Below are 13253 nucleotides of genomic sequence, written 5' to 3' on the forward strand. Positions count from 1 at the left end.
CTTTACAGAAAGCACAACAATGGAATTTTGCTCAGGTGCCTGGAAACACAAGACTCAGAGAGAGTGTTACGTGATCTACATGAGGGACCAGATGAATGTCACCTCGCCGATAACACAACTGCACATAAAGTCATGAGAGCCAGTTTCTATTGGACCACATTATTTAAAGATGCACACACTTATGCTTGCAAGTTCCTAGTTTGTCAATGATGTGCCAATAAAACTCGAAGGTCAGTAGCCCCGCTACAGTATGTTGTAGTGGATGAACCTTTCCAACAATTGGGCTCAGACATTATTGGTGAAATATTCCCACATTCATCAAAGTAGCACCGCTACATCCTGACTGCTACAGATTACTTCACGCGGTGGACAGAAGCAGTTCCACTCAAACAAGTGAACAACTAGGAAGTCATCAACTTCCTTCAGCAGACCATCATTTCAAGGGTTTCCATTCCTGTATCACTTGTTTTTTATAATGCAACTTACTTCTCTTCATTGAAACTTTATGATTTTTCATTTCAATATGGTACTGTGCTTAAACATTCAACTAACTACTACTCACCAAATCTAAAAAGAAGAATCTCGTTCACATCGCAAAAAATACCACTTACTCTGAGCAGCGAAACTGTCATTCCGCTCTGGTGAATGCACTTTGGCCTGACTGAGTCACACCCAAGCCCTCTCTGGACACATCTCCATACTTGTATATGGAAAGGAACGCATCCTCCCACCAAATATATACTTGCCTACTCTTCAGTTATCCCAAGAATTCCGAGGCAAGCTGTGTCTACTGGTTCAACATAGGATGGACACATTACACAAGTTACAGGAAGAACAGATGAAAGCAAAAGAAAAAAATTCACTCCACAAGAACTGTATTAAGAGATGGTTTTATCGAAAGTCTGGAGGGAACACCGGCTTTGTTGTGGGTGACTTAGTCTTGAAGTGTGATAGACCCCACAAAGACAAAGGAAAACACATGAAGTTATAGTCCCTATGGATTAATCCTTTCACGGTCTATGAAAAACTTGGTTAACACAGTATCCTCTATAATCACTTGATGATAGGATTGACAACCTTCATGTCAATAGCCAATATTTAAAATTTTATTTTCAATTATCTAGGGCCGCACCCCACCGTATGTAGATAGCATTTTCATTTCTTTTTTTGTCGTTTTACTTTGTTGTTTTCACTTCGCTTTGCTTTGCTTTTATGTCTTGTCATTTTCGTTTTGTAAATAAGTGTTATCCTATACTGTGTTATGGCTTTTGAATAAGTATGTGGCTGAAGTTGAAGAGTCTTGTGACACTTCAACACTTGGCCAATCTTGTGTGTCTTCTCTGTGCTTGGCTGTAAATTTTGGTATCGACAGAAAATATGATTTGTCTGTAAGGAAAGCTTTGGTCAAATCATGAACTCGAGTCCAAACTAGGAAACCCCATGCCTGTACTTAGTCTTCTTCTCTGTGTGTTGAAGCTTATCCAACTAGTAGAAACAGAGAAGGGGAAAATCTAGACGAGAAAAACTAAATCAGAGGTCTTACATGTTTCCCTGAAGGAACAACCTCTTCTGCTCTCAATAAGTTGAGATCCCTCTTCTGCCCCAAAAATAAATAAGTTCCTATGCACAGTCCTCTTTCAAAAAAATACAAAGGCGAAAGAAGAGAAAGGCATCTTGCGTAAAGAGGTGAAGTAGGCAACTCCACCAGGGTACTGACCAGGCTCACTGGAAATGGAGCAATGCTTGTGTTCTTGCGTGACTTCATCGGGGTACAGTCCAGGCCTGCTGGCAGTGGAGAAACACCAGAGATGAAAACTTATACTTTGAAAATCTTAAGCTCGCGAGCCAAACTGCCCTTCTCGATTTTGAAATGTTGTGATCTAGCTGAAAATTTTGTTGTGTTTGACTAAGTTGGTATGAAGTGAACCATGTCTATCCATGGGGTAAGTGGGGAAGCAAAAGTAACATGCACAATGAATCATTAATCTCTGAAAGGCCAAGGCCTTGTGCTGAAAATGAACCGAAACAGAGAAACTTGTATTCAACCAGTGTGTTGCCAAGTGTTGTAGTGGCTGCAACACCCTCCAAAATTTTGGCCTGCATCCAAATTTTAGAGCCTTCCTTGGTTTCCCCCCTAATGGTTGCAAACACTCAGGCTCATTCCATGAGATCTTGTCGAGTCTTTACACCCTTTTTGCTTGATCGACCATCGATCGTCTTTTGGCATGTTGATTGTTATGTCATGCTTGCAAGTTTGTTCTGGCGATTTTGAAGGTTTGTCTTTGTGTGCATGAGTTGTTTTCACTTTGTGAACATCGGTCATACTCACACACAAAGTTGCATACACTATTATGAAAGTGTCATCACGGTCATTCAAAGATCTATCTCAAGTGTCACACTTGTCACTCTTAACCTTTAAGTCAGTCTCACTGAGCACATGTTTGTCTTGTTGGTTTGAGGTGTCTTGTCGTTGAGTCATGCTAAGTGTGTGATCACAATGTCATGTATGCACAAGTTCACTTTCTCTCACACTTAGCCATTTTTCCTGAAAATCTGTCAATCAGACAACCCTCCTTCAACTGGACCCCGACTAAGCTACATAGCATGATGTCAGTTCTCAGTGACCCTACTCCGGTACCCAAAACTATGCAGAGATTAAAGTTGTCTTCTAGGGAAGCCTGCACTGTGCAATCTTGGAAGTGAGCAAGCTGACTGCCTCTTAGAACTACGCATAAGTTGTCCCCAAGTCCGATCCAATCCACACTTCCTACAAGATCACTCATCAAGCCTCCCTATGGTCTACTAGAAAACTTGAAATGCATTATGACCCAGGGTTACACTGCTCCCCAAAACTACAAAAAGTTGCCCAATTTCTAGCTCTGCACTGCGTGCAGAAACTGCGTAGTCATGTGAGTTAGGTCCCTACTACCTGTCATTGCACTATTCTAAGGAATTGTGCAAATATGACTAAAAGGCCCCTTGCTGGCTTTCCCTTCTCTCCCTCTTAGAATTGCGTAGATTTGACTCACAAGCTCCTTGCTAGCTTGCCCTGCTCTCCCTCTAAAAATTGCGTAGTTTTGACTGGCACTCTCCCTGCTACCCCGCTTTGGACTCATCCCGGAAACTGCATAGAAACTACTTTTCTGACACTGTCTCTTAGAAATGCGTAGTCATGACCAATAACTCCCAGTAACCTTATCCAACCTTGCTCTGGAAAACCGCACATAAATTTCTGCAGTGCTTCCTGTTGTTCGCTCTGTCTTCCTTGGAGAAACTGCGCAGATTGCTAGCTAGACCCCCGAATGACTTGCCCAGTCCTCATTTTGAAAATTGTGTAGAATGGCCTAGCAGTTCCTCCCAAAACCCTGCCTTGTATTCCTCCTAGGAACTGTGAAAATATGCCTCCCACCTGTGTTCTACCTTACACCTGTCACTATTGTCTCGAATTGCACAAATCTGCCTCGTAGTGATATCTGCACATTTTTTCCCGACAGTGCTCTGGAGCCTCGTATCCTGGTCTAAGTTGTGCTCTGCACAGTTTCAGTGTCTTGTCCTCCCTCCCGATCACCGACACCCGAAACAGAAAACAACGCATCATGTTAGACTATGAGATTTTTTGATTTGATGTCATCTCGTCATGAGTGATTATAGGAACATGTACATTGATGAAACATGGCGCGACGACAAACATGATGAAGAAGGAGCACATGCTTGAAAACTTGATCACAATTGAATGAACATACGAAGCACATTGAACAACAAACAAAAGGGACACATACACGTTCACCATTAAGCAAAGACCAAGACCATCAAAGACACCACACACTTTCCCATGCAGAGGTGAAGACATAATACACTGAGAGCACACCCATTACTCAATAGCATAGTAGCTCGACACGGAAAACACAGTCAGCCAGTACATGTCAGCAGTGTCATGTCGAGTTGTGTCGTGAGTTGTCTTAGCCACATCACTATTATGGGCCATACTTGTTGTAATCAAATGCAATGTAATGTGAAAGTCCAAGAGATGCACATATGAAGTTGAAGAGTCACGTCAGTTGAAAATTCATGGGAAGTCAAATAGTCATGAAGGAAGCCGAAGAGTCACAAGGGTTAGTTGTCCCCCTTGGATATATATACTCCTGAATTTTATGAGCAAAGGACTTTTCACCTTGGCTCCTCCCACATAGCCTTAAGAGTCTATAGTTTGTTCTTTGAGGAGCGAGGAGTGGCTCTAATGGCCCACTACTAGGGCTAGTGATGTATGTTGTATGGATGTTTCTTGGAACTTTTTCTTAATTCAGAAGCCTATCTCAGTTCAGCACATTTTCATGCATGTTTTGTATCCATTTGTAAGAATATTTTTTAAACGTTTGTAATGCATGTTTGCTTAATCTGTACTAAGATAATTGAACTACTTCTGTTATTTTAGTACTTACATTGTTGAATATGTGTTGTATTGTTTATCACTGTTGTCTCATCCATGTGGACTACACTGCTAGACATTAGACATACCATCCTTGTGTTTTCATGGTTATAACGATCGTCACCCCCGTGTGGAATACTTCGTTGGACAATGTACGTGTTTTTCCCTTGTATTTTGGTTTTAATGACTGTCGCATCCACTGTGGACTATTCCACTAGATTTTGAACACACCCTTATTGTTACACGTGTGTTTCTCCTTGTGTGGTACTACTACCTCTCATCTAGAGGCTCACTTTTACCCTCTCCCTTACAGTAAGAGAACCTAAAGACAAGGTTACATTATGCTCTCACCATGCATACTCACCTTGCTTCCTTGAAGTTAGAAGCATAAAACTCTCATGTGTTGAACAACAAGAGCTAAGGAAAATCTTTAAGATAATGGCAACCAGGCCATCATACCGAATGGGACACCTACATGAAATGGTGTGAGGTCTAGTTGAGACTTCATACCGGGGAGATCCCCTAAATGTTAGCAGGTCCAACACCATCAACATCTTGGCACTAGAAAGAGGGCCACCAATAGTTTATGGATAAATGTTCTCTCAACCCCACTTATCCATCTTCTGAGTAAGGAAATAACACGAACTCCCTCTCTCCCACATAGCCTTGAGAGTCTTAGTTTGTTCTTTGAGGAGCGAGGAGTGGCTCCAATTTCCCACTACTGGGGCTAGTGATGTATGATTTACATATGTGTCTTGGAAATTTTTCTTAATTTAGACGCTTGTCTCAAGCCAACACGTTTTCCAACATGTTTTCTATCCATTTGTAAGACCATTCTTTAAATGTCTGTAATGCATGTTTGCTTAACTTGTACTAAGATAGTTGCACTACTTTAGTTATTAGTATTTACATTGTTGAAGATGTGTTTTATTGTTTATCATCGTTGTCTCATTTGTGTGGAATAATCTAACAGACATTAAACATACCATCCTTTTGTTTTTTTGGTTATAATGACCATCACCCCCATGTGGACTACTCCGTTGGATGGTGTACACATTTTCCCCTTGTAATTTGGTTTTAATGACTGTCGCATCTGTCATTGAATATTCTGCTGGATGTTGGACAGACCCTTGTTGTTTCGCGTGTGTCTCTCCTTGGGTGGTACTACTACCTCTCATCTAGAGGCTCACTTTTACCCTCTCCATTACAGTAAGAGAATCTGAACACAAAGTTACATTATGCACTCACCAGGCATACTCACCTTGCTTTCTTGAAGTTACAAGCATAAAACTCTCATGCGCTGAACAACAAGAGCTAAGGCAAATCTTTAAGATAATGGAAACCGGGTCATCGTACTGGATGGGACTCCTACACCAAACAGTGTGAGGTCTAGTTGGGACTTCATACCAGGGAGATCCCCTGAATGTTGGCGAGTCTAGAACCTTCAACACAGCTATATTGGGATTATTTGTTGGTATCGGTTTGCATGTATGATTTCCTTGCTAGTTTTGGTATGCATGGTTATGCATGTGTTCTTGGTTCTCTTATTGTCTTTGGCATGGGTTTTTCCAAGTGTGACAGTGTTTTTTAGCCTAACCTTTCCATTTCCGGATAGCCATGGTGTGGTGGATTCTTTTGTATGTGGTTGAGCAGGATTTCTGGATGGACTTGAAGCTAAGTGGAGTGGTCCCAAGATTATTCATAAAGCCTTGGAATCTCAGGATGGGATACATGGTAAATCTTGAGTGTGAACACCTTGATTGAGCCTAGGAATCCCTTGGCCAATAATGTTGGGATACACGATAAAGCTGAGTGGTAAGTACCCTTGATTGGGCCTAGGAATCTCGGGATTGGATACACGGTAAAGCCCATAGGGTGGAGATCTCATAGCCCTAGGAATCCCTTGACTGGTAATGGCGGGATACACGGTAAAGCCAAGAGGTAGGGACAGACAAATTCCTCACGGTGTAGGTGGAGAAATTCGGTGGCATCCATGATTTTTTTTGGCCTAGTAATCCAGTGAGGATTGCGGTAAAGCTTGATATTGTATGTTTATTGTTTATGGCCTGGTGATCTGGTGGGGATTGCAGTAAATCCTGGTTTTATTGTTGAGGGTGAGGTGGTGTAGCCTCAGGAATCCTTGGTTGATTTTGGTGATAAGTCCCACATTCATGCTTGGAATATGGCACGGGGGTGATTGGCTGAAGATAGACTTGGCTTAGCTAATCTATGGTCGAGTGGAATGTGGTAGTCCCATACCGGGTTGGATTTTGCATTCATTAATGAGAACTATTTCTCCTTGGTATTTTATGAGAAAATGTACTGGTTCATATGAGACATTTATGGTTGATGTATCCTTGATATTTCTGTTGGTTATATGTTGGTTATGAACATGTTTTATGACAATGATGATGTATGGCTCTCATCATGTTTTGATTTGTAGATGAATGTACAATGTATATATGACCTAATAGATGATAATGCAATTAATGTGATAAGGCATCAATGCTTCTTAGCGATTCTTAGATAAGTATGAGACCCCCATGCTCAGACCTGTTGTTATGGCTTGTAGAATGCATGTTTGTGAAATGTTTGACAAAATGCCTGTCATGGCTAGTAGGAGTCCACTCAAGTATTTGTATTTGTATCATTGTTTTAATTTTAATTTTCATTCTTGAAAGTTTAAGGGAGTTCTGGACAGTGTCTTGAATCTTGGCCCTGAAAAGTGGCACAAAATCTAGGGTCGCAGGTTCAAAACTAACTAAAAATGACCCCAGTCGCTTGCATGCCCATGATGTGAGAGCGAGTGGAGGGCCCTATTCGCATGCATGCCCATGTCATGGGAGCGACTGAGGCTCTAGGGTAGTGAAGTGTCAAGTTGTCATAGGGTTTGATCACCTGGAAGGGTTGTTTGGCTCTTGTAGGTTCTGTGTATGTGCAGAAGGTCAGATTGGTTGTGTTGCATCAATTCCACTTCCTTAAGGTGACCTAGGAGGTTGAATCATATTATAGTAGCCTCTCATCACATGTTTACCCCAACAAACTAGTTAACTTGGGTAAATGTGGGAGGAGGGTGTTATAGAGTGGTATCAGAACATGGTTCACCCCTTGGACTAGATGGGTAGTGTGTATTGGTCATGCATTCATGTCGGTTGCATATGTGTTACTTATACTTGTGTTCTATGTGCGTGTTGCATGTGCATGGTGTCGGTCATGGTTGCAGTGATTTTGCCACGTGAAAGTGAATGGTGTATTTTTAGATGTGTTTATCATGAGTATAGGTTGGTTATGCACTGGTTATGCATGTCAGTGTTTGTATGTATCGTGTATGCATGCATATCGTCCATATGTTGATTATGCATGCATGGATATAGGTGTAGTTGTCATGCATGAGGTCATGATATGTGGTTGATATAGTCATGCATTGATGATTGGACTATAGATATGGTTGTAGTTGTCATGCATGAGGTCATGATATGTGGTTGATATAGTCATGCATTGGTGATTGGACTATGGAAAGGATGATATCTATATTATGTTATGATTATGTTTATACATGTATTTTTCTAATCTAGTGGATCTTGCAGATGAGATATCCTCCCCGAGCTACACTGAGGTATGTCGATTATGTTTATATTTTGGTTTAATTGACATGGTATGTCTGGCAGGAAAGAGATCAAGATGACTAGAAAGATGGTAAAATATAGTTCACGGGACTCTCCTTGTGTATCAGATGAGAAACGTGGCATTGGGCACTCCTCTGAATTAGCAGAGACATTGAGAAGCTTGAAGGAATATTTAAGGAGTTGCAAGGAAGATAATGACATAATCATGCAGATACATGAGAAATAAGCAGAATCAATGCGGTAATCCTTAAAAGTTTTCCAGACTTGCAAAGACAGGAACCACTTCAGATCAGCCATGGACAAGAGAATATGACTAATGGGGCATATGGTAGTATATCTCATAGTGGGCATAGGTTAGATAGAGATGACACAATTAGATATGGAAGGTTCTCAGATACCTTAGATCAGAGAGGTGATGGAAACATGTACTATTCTAGTTCTCATTCTGACAGGCACTATGATTGTCATTGTTATCATCCAGAGGAGTGACATGGGATATTTTCTGGATGAGTTTAATAAATCTAAGCCACCTACTTTTGATGAATATTTGAAGAATTCTGAGGATTCAAAGGTTTGGTTACTTGGGACGAAGAAATTCTTTGAGTTTCATAATTACACAGATAATATGAAGGTCAAAGTAGCTATCTTCAAGCTAAAAGGTAAAGCAAACATTTGGTGGGAAGATGTGAAGCGGGTTAAAGACATCAGGACAGAAGAGTTGAGTTAGCATGAACTCAAGAGATTTTTCAGGAAGAAGTACTTGTCGGAGAGGTACTATGACAAAAAATCCAAGGAATTCTATGAGCTAAAAATGGGAACAATGAAAGATCAAGAGTATACAGCCAAATTCTTGGAGCTATTGAGGTATGTACCGTATCTTAAAGATGAAAAGGCTAAATTTCAAAGACTTGTTAGTGGATTTCCATTAGCATTTAGAGATCGGATTGAGTATGATGAGCCTCGATCATTGGAGGAAGTTATTGGGAAATTGAAGCACTGTTATGAGTAGTCAAAGCATAAGACAAAATCTCAGCAAGGATGGAAAGGAGAAGACAAAGAGAAAGGTAAATGGAAGCCGAAAAGAACAAGGCCTCAGAATGAAAAAGAGAAAGAGCATATTGCACCATACAAGAAGTTCAATGTAGCTAGATAGGGACATGGGTCATAACAACAAAGTAAAGATGATGGTACCAGATGGTTGGAGTGTTGGATATGTGATAAAGAGCATCTCAAGAGAGATTGTTCATAGTATCAGGGTGGTAGGCCTAAGATTTATAGTGCACAGGAGGTGCAGAGTATTGGGGATGTCGGGAAGAGAATTCCTTGTATCTATGCAACACTGGATAACAGTCAGGAAGATCACCAAGAATCTATCATTGAGATGAATGGTAAGCTTTGTGATCAATTTGTTTCTATTTTGATTGACCTTGGATCTAATTATAGTTATATTAGTCCTAACTTGGTGGATAAGTGTGGTTTGAATAAATAAGTGCATGAATAATATTGGTTAGTACAGTTGGCTATAGGTACAAGAAGAGAGTTCATCATTAGGTAAGAGCTTGTGCATTTGAATGGAATGGTATACCTACATCATGTGGAGGTTTGCCGTTACACCAAAACCCGCAGGTGTTGGTAAACATTACAAGCCAGTAACTAGGATCCCCAGGGTGGAAATTACGGATTCTATAGAGGTGCGGTGATTCTTCCAACACCCCCCCTCAAACGCAACTTGGGGGAATCGAACCTGGGTCCAAGCTCTGATACCATAGGAAGACCTGTCACCATATTTTCTTTACATAGATGCTGAAGGGAGCGATAGTTTAAGTGACCAAATCGCTCATGCCAAAGTTTGCTCACTTCATCATTATGAGCAACAAATACTGAGGGAAGATTGGATGACCCAAAGTTGTGAAACTTATACAACCTTTTGGAATCATCAGCAAGACCAGTAGCTAGAATCTATTTAGGATCTTTTAGATCCTTGATTACAACATCATGAGGTGAAAATTCAACAATTTTACCTTCACCTGAATGAGTTATCTGATAGACAGATAGAAGGTTGCAGGATAAGGTTGGAACACATAATACATCATTAAACTGACCATTGTCTAGATGAACAGTTCCAGTCCCTACAACATTAAGAGATCTATCATCACCAATATATATATTTTTGGTGTTACAATCATTTAAAGAAGAAAACATGGCTTGGTTTTTGGCCATGTGACAAGAGGCTCCAGAATCAATGAGCCACTCATGAGAATGAGAAGAAGTAGAAGATACATTTAATGCATAACCAGACTGAGATGATTGACAATGACATGCAGAAAGTGCCATTCCGGAAGTTGAAGTTGAAGTAGGCTCCACATGGATGTTATGTTTCTTCATTGCGGCTTCCAAGGCTTCCATCTTCTTAAAGCATTTAGATTCTAAGTGGCCATCTCGATTACAAAAGTTACAATGTCTATCAGTCTTCTTCCATTTGTTTTTATTGGTCTTATCATTTTGCTGAAATGATCTTTCATTTTGAGGCTGAGATGGTTTAGGACCATTCTTTTGAGGATATGACTTCTTAGGATTCTTTGAATTTGGTTGCTGCTGGGCGGCTAACGCTTTCGTGGAAGAGTTTCCAAGATTAAGAAGACCAAGGTGTAAGAGTTTTTCTTGTTCTCTTATTAAGGAATCACAAAAGGAGTCAAAGGAAGGGGCCTTGTAGTCGTGTCCTTGACAAATGAAAGCTTCCCTTGTAGAATGGAAAGTGGAAACAAATACAGAGTAGGCTGGTCCCAACTTAGTAAGGATGGAATAAATAAGGTTACCATCTTCTTTCTTAACTTTAACACCTTCCAAGAGATATCTAAGGGTCTTGAATTTGGACAAGAAATCTTCAATGCAAGAAAAATTATTAGGATCCAAAGTAAGCAGCTCATTTTCAAGTTGATGGGCTCGAATTTCATTTTTAATCCCAAAAACTTTAGCAAGTTTTTCTAATGCTTCATGAGGAGTCTCAAGTCCTGCAATGTGGAATCTAAGATCAGGAGAAATAGACATCCCTATCAAACCACGTGCTTGATCTTGTCTATTTTCCCATTTTGCCGCCTTGTCTTCATCTTTTGGTTTCTTCTCTTGGTCTGTGGCTATTCTGAAGAGACCTTTACTTCTAAGTAAATCTTCCATGTATTCTACCCATTGGAAGTAGTTAGTGCTGTCAAGAATGACTTGGCATGGACTTTCCATTTTTTTAAAAATTTGAAGCTGAAGATGCTGAAAGTAAGTGTTCCAACGGATAGATCTCGAAAAAATAGGCAGTTTAAAAAAAAACGGCTCTGAAAAAGGCTTCCGGATGAAGAAGTTATGGCTTTTTGAAAAAAAATTGTTGACGTTGCCGGCAAAGTGCGCGAATGTGCGGGAATGAAAAAATCCGCCCCCACAAAATGGAGACTTGAACCCAAGACCTCTACTCTCTTAAAATAGCTTTGAACCAATTGATCTATACAAAAAATTTGAGAGAGAGAGAGAGAGAGAGAGAGAGGGGGGGGGGGGGGGGGGGGCTTGGTTTGCGTGCTTGCCTAGAGAAAGCTCTTTTTCCCTACAAAACACAAAACACAAAACCCAACACGAATATGCAAAGAAAAACGAACCTTTCGGCTCGAAGTTAGCTTTAGCCAAAAAACTAGAAATTTTTTTTAAAAAAATCTCAAAGTTAGCTTTAGCCGAAAAACTAAATATTTTTCTCAATGTTTCTGATTTTCCGAGATCACACTAAGGTGCAGGGAAAAGAGCATACGCATGAGAAAAATCCTTCCTTTCTGTTTCTGATTTGCCCAGATCGCACAGAGTCGCAGGGCAAAGAGCATACGCAAAAACGAAAGGTATAGATCCGGTTAAAAAAAGGCTAAATAAACTGAGACCGAAATAAGCAGAGAGAAAATAACAGTAAACTGCAAAAAAAAACACTGTATACCTCCCGATCTAAAAAATGACGCAGCTAGGGCTACCGGAAACCTTTTCGCGTGAAACGAAAGGGGTTCCTCACTGGAACAGATGCTCCGAACGCAACAGAGCAGTCCTCTCGGCCCGAAAGCAGTCAGAAACAGCGGATCAAGAAACGACAGCCGCATGCAGTTCTACCGGCTTCAGATTTGGATCACCAACGGACGCGACCCTCAAATAGCTCTGATACCATGTGGAGGTTTTCCGTTACACCAAAACCCGCAGGTGTTGGTAAACATTACAAGCCAGTAACTAGGATCCCCAGGGTGGAAATTACGGATTCTATAGAGGTGCGGTGATTCTTCCAACATGGCTATTTGAATGTATTTCTGTTGGGATCATACATTATGTTGTTAGGTATGGACTAGTTGTATCTGCGTAAGACCAAGGTAGATTGTTATGACAAAGGTATTGAATGCTTGGATGACAATGGAAAGAAAAGAATCTTACATGGTAAGAAGAAGGCAACGTTAGTTAGTATGGTGACAGCTATGCAGGTAAAGCGCAATCGTAGAAAAGAGAGTGTATTATTTGCAGTAGATATCTCTAGTAAAAAAGGTAAGGAGGATGAGGATGCAAAGGTATTAAGTAGGTACTCGGTTTTACAACAGTTTCAGGATGTGTTTCCAGCAGAGATTTCAGAGTTTCCGCCTTACAGAAAAGTGGACTTTTCTATTGAGTTGGTACTAAGGGAAACACCAACATCAAAGGCACCTTACAGGATGAGCACACCAGAGTTAGTGGAATTGAAGTTTCAATTGAAGGAAATGCTTGACAAGGGATACATTAGGCCAAGTGTATCGCCTTGGGGTGCACTAGTATTGTTTTTGAAGAAGAAGGATGGTACTCTCAGGTTATGCATTAATTATAAGCAGTTAAATAAGGTGACCAACAAGAACAGGTATCCGTTGTCGATGATCCAGGTGGATATTGGTGGCATCCCTCCTATTCCACTTGGACCCCCACTATTTTTTCTTTCAGTTTTTTAGTTTCCTTAATTGTAGCACAATTTACTATGTTTGGTAGTTTTTCGAGTCCTGAACTTCCGGAGCCATTTTGAGGCCCTAAACGACGTGTTTTTGGAAAATCACCAATGGCGAATATCAATTTTGAAGTTGATACTCATTGCTAGTAGTTGTAGTCCTCACATAGATCTTTCTAATGAGGTATTGCATGCATCAAATGGAAATCGTATGCCAAAGTTATGACCT

The sequence above is a fragment of the Pinus tabuliformis genome, chromosome 1_2 (genome assembly GCF_031772625.1).
Source record: "Pinus tabuliformis cultivar Carrire ecotype Pingquan chromosome 1_2, CPIR1, whole genome shotgun sequence".
Lineage (NCBI taxonomy): Eukaryota > Viridiplantae > Streptophyta > Pinopsida > Pinales > Pinaceae > Pinus > Pinus tabuliformis.